Source organism: Triticum aestivum, chromosome 3B, assembly GCF_018294505.1.
Source record: "Triticum aestivum cultivar Chinese Spring chromosome 3B, IWGSC CS RefSeq v2.1, whole genome shotgun sequence".
Classification (NCBI taxonomy): Eukaryota; Viridiplantae; Streptophyta; class Magnoliopsida; order Poales; family Poaceae; genus Triticum; species Triticum aestivum.
Window position 1 is genome coordinate 213,176,100 of NC_057801.1, and position 12,500 is coordinate 213,188,599.

Here is a 12,500-nt window from a genome sequence, read left to right on the forward strand (position 1 = left end):
CCCTTCTGAATTCGCTGAGCGAGACCTAAGATCGGAATGAACAGCAGTCGAAACCCTGAGCCCATCGTGTCTGCCAGCTATGCAATGGCTCTACTTGAGATTCCGTAGGGAGAGCAGTCGCTAACCTTTCCTTCGGTCAATCACGAGAAATTTGCGAATCGAATCCGTTGTCATTAGAGTGATCAACTATATACGCTAATTATTCAAATAGATGCTCTCCGGTGGAAATGAACCACGAGAGACTAAGCCCTGCTGATAGCAGTAGAAGCGTTAGCCACAGAGTGACTTTTTAATTGACACCCACTAGTGGTCAGTTTCTACTTCCAAGTTGACTGGACCAGGTACCACATTTACCATAGGATATGCTTATCTGACGAGGTCCCTCGAGTCATCTCTGCCACTTGGAATTGCTTATGAGCTGTTCTTAAATGCTCTTCTTGGTATGAAATTGCCTACCTTCCTTAAGTCTTGCTTTCCCGAGAGCCCTCATTTCATAAAATTCCACTGGCCAGTTAATTCATTATGCTTATTTTTCAATGAAAGTTGCATCCGAACATGTTTCTCAACACGAAAAAGAAAGTCATATTGAGTTGTTAGAGAAATCAAGTTATAGCCAAAATAGTGTACCATCACATGGTTTTGATACTAAGCAGGAAAGTATAGGAATGCAATGAGGAAAGACAGATAAACACATTGCCTCGTTTAATACTTTCAAAGCATCAGTTGAATGACTATTCCACTCCATTCGGAAATACGCAAAAGTATGTCCCTTATTTGAGATCTCTTAAGATCAGCTATTTGCTAATATGATAAAGGTGGACGCTGTACTTGTCTGAAAACAGAAACTATGATGATTCACATTACTGGCTTGCTGTCCTTTGGCGGGAAAGCTAACAGGTGAACTTTCTCAACATAAAGTGGAAGGAAAGTGTAGTAGAGATATTACTCGCTGTCTGAGAAGATCTACTTGAGACCTCCGAACCAACTTCATTCCACAGGAACGAAAGCTGAATGAAAGTACTCAAGCTTCAAACTCCTTGCTAACCGATAAAAGGAATCAAGCTTCAAGGACTATATGACTAGCTCTTCCACATCCTCGCCACCACTCATAAGGCTTTCAAGGAATATTGAGATATCTACAGAAAAGAGAAACAAACATTCTCAGTTGGTCCACAATTAGCGAGGCCTAAAGTCTTCACTTCATCAGTCTAGGAATAACACTAAAGTAGCACCCCTCACTACATTCTTGTTCACTAAACATAGATCTCTAAAGAACAGTGCACTGGTACACGATATGATCTGTCGTCATGACCCATGAACTGAGCTTCTCACTAATCGAAATGGTCCTCTCAGCATGTTTCAAGGGAAGCAAGAGATCGTTTTCTCAGGATATTAGTCACCCAATCTTCCCAATAGTATTCCTTAACTCATGAATTGATACACTTGTTCATTCTCTTTCTATTTCCACTGGTTTCTTTTGTTCACTTGCAATGCGGCATTTGAATCCATTTTACTCCACTTCTCTCTCTTTTCTTCCTGATGAGGGTGATGTACTCCGGGTACCTGATCATCATGACTGGAATTCCAGAGGATTCCTTGAGTACTCGTTACTTCGAGGTCAAATGGTGCGATGGTATTCATCCAAAATAGGAAACTGGTAGCGACTTGCATTTGATGGACTCTTCCTTCCTGTAGGAATAGGGGAGAGTGGTAACGTGAGCCACCTTTCCTTTATACAGCAGTAATAGCACATGCAAGTTCCTAGGGTCTATATAGCTAGTCAAGGATCATAAAACAATTAGCAAATCATCATGTGGAATGATGTAAACTAGCCTTAAAAAGTGAAAGAAGCCCTCATACCCACTCCTCTTTCCCCACCAAACCAACAAGTAGTAGGTTGGTGGGCCTCGGTATCTCTATTTGCTAAGATGGATACCTACACCACTCAATAGTTCCAATTCATTGTTTTTTATCCCATAGGAAAGAAAATGCTTCCAGCAATTTTTTCCTTTCCTCCTCCGTCATACTTAGGTCTTCACAACCTTCCACCGGAGGCTTGTATCTGTTTTCCTCCTCCGTTATACTTAGGTCTTCACAATCTTCCACTGGAGGCTTGTATCTGTTTTCCTCCTCTTTGGCCATTACTTCTTTAATCATATCTTTGATCTTATTTAGGGGCAATTTAAACATGTTCGCATCCCGCGGGAAGCGGAAAGCCAGAAAGAGAATTTCCTCCGGTTTAAGAACCGAAAGGAGTTTATCCAGATTTGGTACCAAACCCGGGAAAAACCCTAAATGTTGTCTTAAAAACGCTATATAAGCAGGGTTATAGGAATCAATAGATTCCCCTCCCTCTGCTTCGGAGGAGCAGCTTCTTCTATGGCTATGGCCAAAAGTGCGATGAGTCTCATCCGTGTAATATTTTGGAATTCCTCTTCCAACTCGTCCCGGAATGGGCGTTATGGCAAAGAACAAGAAGAAAAAGACAGAAGGAATTTGTCCAATAGTAACAAATGGTGCCTCCACAGGTTGACATCCGATCCAACCTAGTAGTAAGCAATCCGCCAAAAGCAACCAAAATATTCCTTGGTGAATCGGTCGAAAACTTGAACTACGCACATACATTTCTTTAAAAAAAGGTAAAGCCAAGAGAGATATAAAAACTGGTGCTATTGCAGCTACACCTCCCGCTTTGTCAGGTATACTACGAAGAATGGCATGGATCGGTAGGAAATACCATTCCGGCACAATATGAGGCGGGGTGGGCATCGGATTAGCAGGTATATAATTGTCGGGATGCCCCAAAACATTAGGAGCAAAAAAAATCCAAATGGAAAAAAAGATAGCAGAAGCTACCCGACCTACAAGATCCTTTACATAAAAATAAGGGTAAGAAGCAATTTTATCCATCTCAGAATGTAACCCAATGGATTATTTGATCCATATTGATGCAATGCGGCCAGATGAAGAAGTGGCGCCTACTAAAATAAGGGGGAGTAAATGATGGAGACTAAAAAACGATTTAAGGTGGCATTGTCCACGGAGAAACCACCCCAAAGCCAAGTCACTATGGTATCTCCTACTACTGGTATGGCGCTAGCTAAGCTTGTAATTACTGTTGCTCCCCAAAAGCTCATCTGACCCCAAGGTGGTACGTATCCTATAAAAGTTGTCACCATTATTAATAGGAATATGACAACTCCGAGACACCGAACAAATTCCCTAGGACTGCTATAACTTGCATGATATAGACCACGAAAAATATGAAGGTGAACCACAATGAGAAACATACTTGCCCCATTAGCATGCATATAACGGAGCAACCAGCCCCCTTCAACATCTCTCATAATGTGTTCTACGCTGTTGAAAGCTAGATCCACATGAGGTGTGTGATGCATAGCTAAAAAAACGCTAGTCACTATCTGAATGACTAAACAAATACCTGCTAACGAACCGAACCCCCACCAATAACTAAGATTGCTCGGGGTTGGATAATCTATCAAATGCTAGTTAAGTGTGGAGTATATAGGTTGTTTAAGAAGAGAGAATCGTTGGTTCCTTATAGTCATTTCTCTTTTCTATCGTTACAACTCCTCTTCCCCCTTATTTACCCCCTTGCCTTGATGGAAATTGGCTTCGTTGTGCCCTGAATAATCAAAAAGCTGCATGAGAAGATTCATCCCATTTTGGCGAGAGGGAGGCAGCGAATCACCTGGGCTACGGATTTGTCAGTTAGTTGATTCTCGAAATAAGGTCATTCGGAAAAAAAAACTGCCGGTTTCTTCAGGCTTCAAACGAACGACTAGTCATTAAGAAACCCATGAAATCCAAGTCTATTTTTGACCTTTCATGAAGAAGTTTTGCCTGCGCGCAAACTACCTAGCCCTTTTCAAAAGAACGTCGATTTCCATCTCAACAAAGAAAGAACTCAAAATAAATGAAAGCAATATTGTTGTCCTATTACTCTTTTTTCCTTGTGGAGCTTTGGAAAGGAGAGAATTTGAATAAAGTAACTCTCGGAAACTCTTATTGGACGAGAGAGAGTCAATATGATATTGGCGTGGGTTCTACCAACTAAACGAAGAAGTTTTTGATTGGATAAACAGCGTATAATGATAGACGCTTCTTCGGCACACATGGAAACATACCTCCCGTAGCTGACCCCTGAATTCAAGGATACTGCCGGCTTTGTTACTAACTGATAGAAACCCCTTAATACAACGTTCGTTTTTCATAAATGTCGTAAGGTAGGTAGACCCGGTCTTGCGCTCGTCCGGTTAAGTGGCACATTGTGCTAAGTGCTCGAACCGTTGGCTGATCTCAGCTGTATCACCTCATACAAATTAGTTAAGCGAGAAAACAAACGGCTACATAGGAGCTCTATGGTGGACCACCAGCAGGAAGATCGAATGGCTTAGCGCATCCTGCGCCTACTGGACCTGACTTCGTAGGATACTCTGATAGACTAGTCGAATGGCAATGGCCTAGTGGTTGTATCTGCTTGCCGATTCCTATTAAGAATACGAGAGTGACAAATGAGATGGAGATCTTGGCTATCATCAAACCATCCTCCCTCCGCTTATCTCTTTCCTTTCTATATGATAAGTCTACTCGCGCCTCAAGGGCCGGTCATTTATGCTCTCCACTGCATGAACAGCATTCCCAACTAGATCTGTATGGCTTCCGTTGTCTCCTTTTCGATTCCCGACTCTAGCTCACAGGTATCCATAAGAGCGACCAGCCCTGAATGCTTAAGCCTATCAATCCTCTCCTAAATTTATTTCTTTTTGTCGTTGGGCAAGGAGCAATCCATTCAGCACTTTCCGATGGGGACCAAAAGCCACTGGGCTACCAAGAAGTCGGATTCAGTTCAGTCCCATTTTCAAGATCCGGTTCAGTGTTTGGGGATGGCTTGGTCCAAGCCCACATCCATAGTAGATGGACTTGAGCAGGCAAGTATGCCACCTACTGATATGATTGATTATGACAATTATGATATGGACTGGACGGTTGTGCAACCGATTGTACTGACTCGCTTACCCCCGAGAACACCTAAGACATGGGGGTTATTTACACGAGTAAGCCTAGCAAGGACCAAGATCTCGATCTAGCCTAGTTGGGGCTTTAGAGTCACATGACACAGTACCAAGAACGGGAGAACCAGTAACAATTGATATGGATTTCCAACCAACGGATCTTCTTACCTTTGGACCGGAACCTTTAGCTGTTTCCTACTCGGTCTACAGCTTGGTTTGAAATGAGGGAGCCATACCGTGTGGTTGAAGCAGAGTACCGTTTTGCAGTGGATAGGGCACTATCTCTATTCGTAGCAGCATTGCGTATTGCTCTCACTAGGAAAGGGGGACATAACCCCTACTATAGAGCAGGAATGGAAGGGAATGAGCTCGGCTGCTTCTCCCCCACACTTCTTTATTTCTCCGTGCCCCTATTTAGTTAGTACTTTCGAGTTAAGAGCGAGAAAACGAACTATTTCATTTAATAAAAAAAGTGCAACGGCTGTAGGGTGAAAAGGCCATGAGGATGGCTACGGCTTTGAAGCTCCTTTATCTACCATAGATAGAATGGAAGAGTTTTTTCTCACTGCACTGATCCACCAAGGCTAGGGATATCCAATGGGATGGAGCTATTTCCCTTGGCACCTTATAGTCCTCAGACGATGAACAAAGCACTAGATGCCTAATCTACTCCTATGCTAAGTGTCTTTGTTTGGTTTGATTTCTTGTGAAAGCGGCTAGCCCCATCACTAAAGCATGCCTATTCCATATGAAAGGTGATGTAGGTAGGGCTGGTAGGGGAAGTAAGAAATAGGTGAGACTCGTTAATGAAACTAGCCTTCAGCCTTAGATTTCTAAGTTCTGTTTCCACCATTACTAGTGTTTCCTTGCTTTTCATATTAGAAAAAGATCAACTAAACCAGAGATTGTCGTAGAGATTGGCAGGATTGGGTATTATTCTGGGCGATGAAATGGATGGAATTTCTTGAAACATAACTCACTTCACTTATAATCGAATTTGGAAAAGGGAGACTAGCTGCTGCAATAAATCAAGAAGAAAGCAGGCGCAAAAGAGAAGCTCAATGAGAGAGATTCTAGACCGGTCATGGTCGGGGCTGATCGATCGCTCCTTAAAAGGGAGTTAACTGCTTCGAACCATACATGAAACTTATCTCATAGAGTGAGCTAGCCCCAGATAGCGAAGGATAGCTATTGACTTATTGGGAAACCCGCCTCCAATACATGCTTATCCCAGACCCCCTATTCCTTCATTTTAGGTTTTCATGGCCAATTCAATAACATAGTTCGCACACCTCTTTTCAATTCTCTAGAGATAGTTGTCATTTATCTCTTCTTCCGGGTCCCTCCTATTTGGTTGGAAGTTTCTTGCTCCAGTTGGGAAAGCAAGTGATTGATTAGTTCCATTGGTCTATTGGCTTCAGCTTCCAGTCTACCTCATTTCTATCAAAATGATCTGGTGTCTATGTCCATGCCTGAGGTTGGTAAACCCTATATCTATTGCAAATGAGCTTTTCGGAAGGGACAGCTTGTAATCCACGACTTACTACTACGAGGATTCTGGCGGAGTGCTTTTCACATATAGATAGGTCGGGACGAAGAAGCTCCATAGTCAACTAATAGATAGAAAATCACAGTAACCTTTTTCCAACAGTTTCACCATGATAAGAACAACCTTGTCATACATGATAATTATGGGCTTTCTTCCTCCTTCTTTATAGTCTGCAGTTCAATCTGCCAAGTCCGATTCATCTTTTTCCGATACTGCGAGCCAAAGGCACGCTGCTATTTAGTCACAGTCACATGCTCACCCTTGACTCTATAAATAAAACCAGTAGCTTGGGCTAGCGAGTATAGTTCCCTGGCGTCGGGCCCTCAATAAAGTCCATCGTGGCCATATCCAATGGTTTCTCTTTCTTAATGCTGACCCCAATGTTGATCGACCGTGCTTATTATGATATTTTATTCAATTCATACCACTCAAAGCCCAGGCCATTGGCTGCGCCGCTTTCTGCAACTCGTAGTCACAAAACCTTATTAATCTAAGTGATTTCTTGTCAACAGATTGCTATCGCTTACAAGAACGGATGCAGAAATGGGACACCTGAAGGTGAAACAAGAGACTCATACCCATGGTCATCTGATTGATCTACTCGGCTTCGGTACTGAAATGAAAAGGCCAAAGGCCAAACAAAAGACGTTTCGTCTGCTCCAAACGAGGTAAGAGCGAATGATCTTTTTCGTGATTTCCATCGTAAGAAGATCGACTTGTAGAAGTCTAAAAATGGGGAGCAAAGGAAGAGGCAGGCTGAGCTGACTCTTGTTCAATATCATTCTCATGATGTGTGGTGCAAAGAGAAGATTCTTGTGGAAATCCCTTCTTTCTAGCTTGATCAATTTCTGTAAGAATGAAGCTAGTGACATTAAACTTCTGGCTCTTCATTATGAAGTCAACTACATGCCAAGACCCTTTATTCCAAGTAGATTGCATCTGCATTCCCTTTTGAATCAATAAGGTATTGACTGGTTGTTTTCACCTTTCGAACGAAGGCCACTACTCTTTGGAAAAGGTCCATGAGTCGAATCAGTAAGATTTCATCAAGAAGATTTATCACCACAGTGGCGTGCTATTTCATTGTTTTGTTATCTAGCCGGGCTAGAGAAGAGCTATCGACATCATCAAACAAAGAAGCCAAGGACTGGTCAAAAGAGAGGAGGGACCACATTCTCGAATCCACTCATGGAAAATGCCCCACCTCTATCAAATTGGTATTCATCTCGAAGGAAAATAAGAGAGTTTTGTTTTGCCACAATGAGTAAACAACAAGTTTGATTTTGAAAAAGCCCATTCCTTTTTTGGGATAGTTTGCCAAGGAAAGTCGTACGAAGGCAAAGCGGACAACGGGAAAAGGTACCTTTAAACCTCATTTCAGTACCAATATTCCCGCCTTCAAGGGCATATGAAGGAGCTCCTATTGCTTAAGAAAGTATAGCAGAAATAAAGTCTTTGGGTAGATGAGGTCACTGATTAGCCCGCTGAGCTGCTCTGTCCCCTCTACCGCGATGGGATGGTTTATGCGCTTGTCCCGATGAAGCTTAGGATCCGATAGAAACACGGGGTCAACTAAGGAAAAAAATGGGAACCTTTGCATGACGCGCCTTCCTCAGGATGTGCGCTCTCTTTTCAGGATTGAGAATGACGACACAGCCTGGAGGTCTTTCGTCTACTTCTTCTGTCCAGGCCTGTTTCTATTCCCACCATACCTTTCCGCATCGTCCTTCTCTATTGGGGGCTCCCAACACCTCAGCCACACATCTTTTTCGTTCGCTCCCCATTTTATTCTCTAAGGAACCCTCTCCTTAATGAGCGTAGATTGATGGAGATGGCTTTTGTACCGGTCAATCTTTATATCCTTTCTGGCATAGTTTTGTAAAAGATCGGCAGGTGATCCGTCCTTTCTCCTCTGCCGTGGTTCATGCATTCTTCCTTTTTGGAAAGTGGATAGGGATCGGGTGAATTAGAGAATAGACAGACGTCCGTTGGCATTTTAGCCTTTCTTCTCCTTTCAAGGCCTATCCGAAAGAGAATCCAGTACCTCTTGGTCCTAAATATCAGAATAGGACGCGCAACAACGGAACAACAAGAGCAAGACCGCTCCAAACTAAATCACAGTAGAAGTTATGGCCACTCAGGCTGGACCAAAACAGCAAGCGGAAGGTCTCCGAAAGTCCTACATTAGCACCAAGCCATCCCCCAAGGGAGGGTATAACGGAGTGTGGTAAAATCCAGTTACTAACGCTCCCGGCTGTGGGTTCTTCACAATTAGCAGGGCTTCTATTCTAGTACAGAGATCACCACTTGTTATGCCAGGGTCTCCTTTTTCGAGTTGGTTACTGTCTTGTTGAGCAACGTTTTCCCGGCAATCTCCGCTTATTAGGGTGGCCTCTAACAGGTCGGGAGAGTACTAAAAATCTGGCTCATACGCCTTGCAAGATTGAACATCTGCGAAAGTCGTCTCGAAGCTCTGACTCTCGAGAGAAAGTCTTGCCTACCAGTGACTTATTTTACGGAATAAGAATGCCTACTGTACTAGCTTCTTTCTTGACTCCATTAACTCAGTTTACAGAAAGGAATCCGTCCAGTCCAGTAAGAAGGAATAGAGAAGAAGAAAGTCACTCATCAACTCCTACTTTGGTTATTGAGACTTGCCCGCGTATCTGACCTATGTGTACCTATTCCCTAGCCTAAGTAGCTTACCCACTGTCCTAATAACTGTCTGTCAATCCGGCAGCTTGCCCTACTGCCTATCGATGCTACTGTCCTAAGTCTCCTACTCATATACCCAAGGTCAAAGACTTTGCAGGGCAACAAACTGATTTCGGAATTGCTTAACTGCTGAGAGCTAATATCGGGGAGTAGTAAGCCAGCCCACCACAAGATGAATGAGTGCTCCTCTCCTATGCCGACTTACTAGCCAGGTTGAGCCTTTGAGCCATAAGAGGAGGGAGAATCTGGTTGATTTTCCAGGGAATGGTTATATGGATTTCAAGGAGGATATTGTTACCTTCATCAGATTGATTGATAACTGGTCGTCGATTGACAACTACTGCTTTTTCCAGTGAGAAAGGAAGGAGGAAGGGGATCACAACAAGCCATGGATATATAGCCTACAGCCGAGTCCACAAAGAAGACGGTTTCAAAGCTTTAAGAGCATATTTGTGAGGCTGATCCCTAAGTGCAGAGTTTCATGTGACGAACAACGAAACTCCATTTCTTCAAACACAACCCTGTGCCACCGACAAACGTTTGACTTTGACTGTGTTTTTTTTTGGGCTATGAAGATTCTACTTATACCCAATGATGGAACATTTTGAAAATATGTTCAACGGGGTCTTAAGAAAGGCAAATTTCAGGCCTGTAGTTTTTAAGATCATCTCGCTAATCGAAAGATGAAGGATAGCGAACACTAGATGGCTAGTGGCCTTATGCAAACAAAGAAGTGGGATGCCTAACCAATGATCCTAAAAGATCTTATTTGAGATAGGTCAGATTGGACTTAGTGGCCAATGTTAGGGATGGTAGAGTCAATATGGGATGTGGAATTCCAGGAAATGTTCTTATCCGCGCTCACTGATAATGTGAACCTGGTCCTTAGTTTCCTCCAACTGATTCCTGTTTTTTTGAGCCTTTTTCAGTAAGTCCTTAATAGCGAAAAATGCTTTGACTCTAAGGGTTACCTTGGTACCTTTATTCGGATATGCTTCTTTTCGGACAGGAGGGGCAGATTGACATTCAGGCAATGGCACATGGATTCTATTGAGAAGGGTTGGCTGCTCTCGACGACGGGGTGGGGGAATGAGATGCTGGGAGATGGGAGTTATTGGTGGATTGAGAGGGGAGCAGATGCGTGGGCTAGTTCAATCTTTTTGCTCCTGCCTTCCTAGCCTTATGGACAGGAGTCCTCTGGCCTAGTCCTCAAACTCTTCCCGCAGCCTTCCTTGTCCTTATTACCCGGCATACCTCGGAAGGCATACCCTGGAACCAATTCATTCATCTGCCCTCTTCGCGATAAAGCTTTGCCTTACTTTGCTTGCTGGCTCTAAGTCCACCTCCTTTACTACACTACACCCTCTCACCGCCCCTATTCAGCCCGAAAGGCTTCTAACTTCCCCGAAACCTTACTTATTCAGGGCAAGATTCGGAACTTAGGATTACTGCCTTTCATCCGCCTTTCTCTCATATGCTTAGAACCTATCCATAGAAATGGAATTCAAAACTTCGGAATAGTTTCGAGGAGAGCCGAGAGGACACGTTCAAGGAGTAGTGTAAAGTAGCAGACAGAGGGGCGCTCCCGCTTAGGCATTAGGCATTAGGCACGAGAAAGGACATCGTTCTCGGCCGTCCCTTCCTTCCCGGAAAAAGGCTCTCTTGCATCTTTTGCTTCCTCACCCGGCCTCTATTCTAGATTCACCGTCTTCGGATGCATCAGTTTATTATGCTTATGCCTAATCTTAATACTGGCTAGTTACTTCAATTACCTTACCCCACCGCCCCTCCTTTTAAGGAGGTTTCAGAGCACCCAGTGACAGCTCGTCACAAGAAAGGATTGATGGTCGAGTCCCCGTGCATGAAGTCAGTGGATTCGAGTGAACTGACCGTACTACAAATTGACATACTTGAGGAAGCTTCTTACTAAACCAAAGAAAGGGCAGCTCCAGTTGTGTTGTCGATTCCCTTCTCCCGAGAGCTTTCACACTCTGGGATGGGAGTCCCTTCCAAGACTTGACCAAAAGCTCCCCACAATTTCTTGATTTGAAGCAGTTCGGAGGCCTTCTTCTAGTTACGATTCGCCCTCGTCTGTCACTATAGATGTTCTAGCTTTAGTCTTTAGTGTCATTTCGAGTTATGCATTTGGAATGCTCCCCTTCCAAGCAAACTAAACTAACCTTGCTAAGTGCTAGCCAGGTGAAAGTGCTTTTCGCTAGTAGTTTTGGTGTTCTCTTCCCTTTAATCCAATTGAATCAATCGATCAGAAGAACAAGAACAAGAAGGCACTGTACTTTTAATAGGCCCTACTTCCGAACCTCTATCTCTATTTATTTTCATTCTTCCCTTTGGTTAGATACTAGAATATAGCATTTTTATTGGACATCCTCCTCACTATTGAAATTAGGGAAAACCGGATCAGTAAACTATTGCATCTAAGGGAACAGAGCAACAGATCCCGGGATAAGAAAGATACAGAAATATGGAACTTCACTGCCTTACTTGGAAAGCTAAGCAGGTTATTGACCCACTAATCTTACCTTCCCTCAAACCTTCCACTGAAAAGAGCAGATCCCAGAAAAAAGGATAGCGAATGATCGATTCACCATTGATAGCATTAACCCTAAAAGGAGGGATGAAGCACATGCCACCACATCCACTAAAGAGAAGGAAAAGAGAAAAGAGAGGCGCCAGGTCCAAGAAGGTATGGAAAAGGCATTAGAGGTTTGATTCACTCAAGGTTTTGAACAACAAGTCAGGTAAACCACCAGTTAATACCAACCACGGTTGACTTGATTTTCGATAGATTGAAATGCTTTCAAATTCAGCATGGTTGTGAGATTAATCGTACCCACCCGGCTAGGTCACCTGCGAGACTCGCTAATATACTACTTTCTTTCAGGCAATGAAAAAAATATGGTTTCTAGTACCTCACTAACCACTGCTCGCGAGAAGCATGGGGGGAGTCTAGAAGCACGGCGGGAGTCTAGATAGAAGGGTTTTCAATAATGGTGGTTCGTTCCCTCACCGTAATAAGTGCCTTAGTACTTTCGAGTCTAAGGGGCGTGAGTTAGAGGCACAATATTCTTTCTATACAGTCAACTAGCAGCCCTAGCTAATTGAGCATCAATCACTATTTCTCTAAGTCATAACTAGTACCTCCCTTGTGGCGAAACCAATGGTTCACTTGATTTCTAAAG

General features: G+C 43.4%; 1 long non-coding RNA gene across 1 annotated transcript in view; it reads right to left on the reverse strand.

Annotated features, from left to right (window-relative positions):
- The window catches only part of LOC123069415 (uncharacterized), a 15,601-nt gene extending 10,543 nt beyond the window's left edge, over window positions 1-5,058 (reverse strand). Inside the window, exons 1-2 of the long non-coding RNA XR_006432516.1 lie at window positions 3,773-5,058; window positions 3,592-3,593 (exon numbers count right to left, since the gene is read on the reverse strand). This is a non-coding gene — a long non-coding RNA (uncharacterized lncRNA). The remainder of the gene's footprint in view (window positions 1-3,591; window positions 3,594-3,772) is intronic.
- Window positions 5,059-12,500: the final 7,442 nt, after the last annotated feature.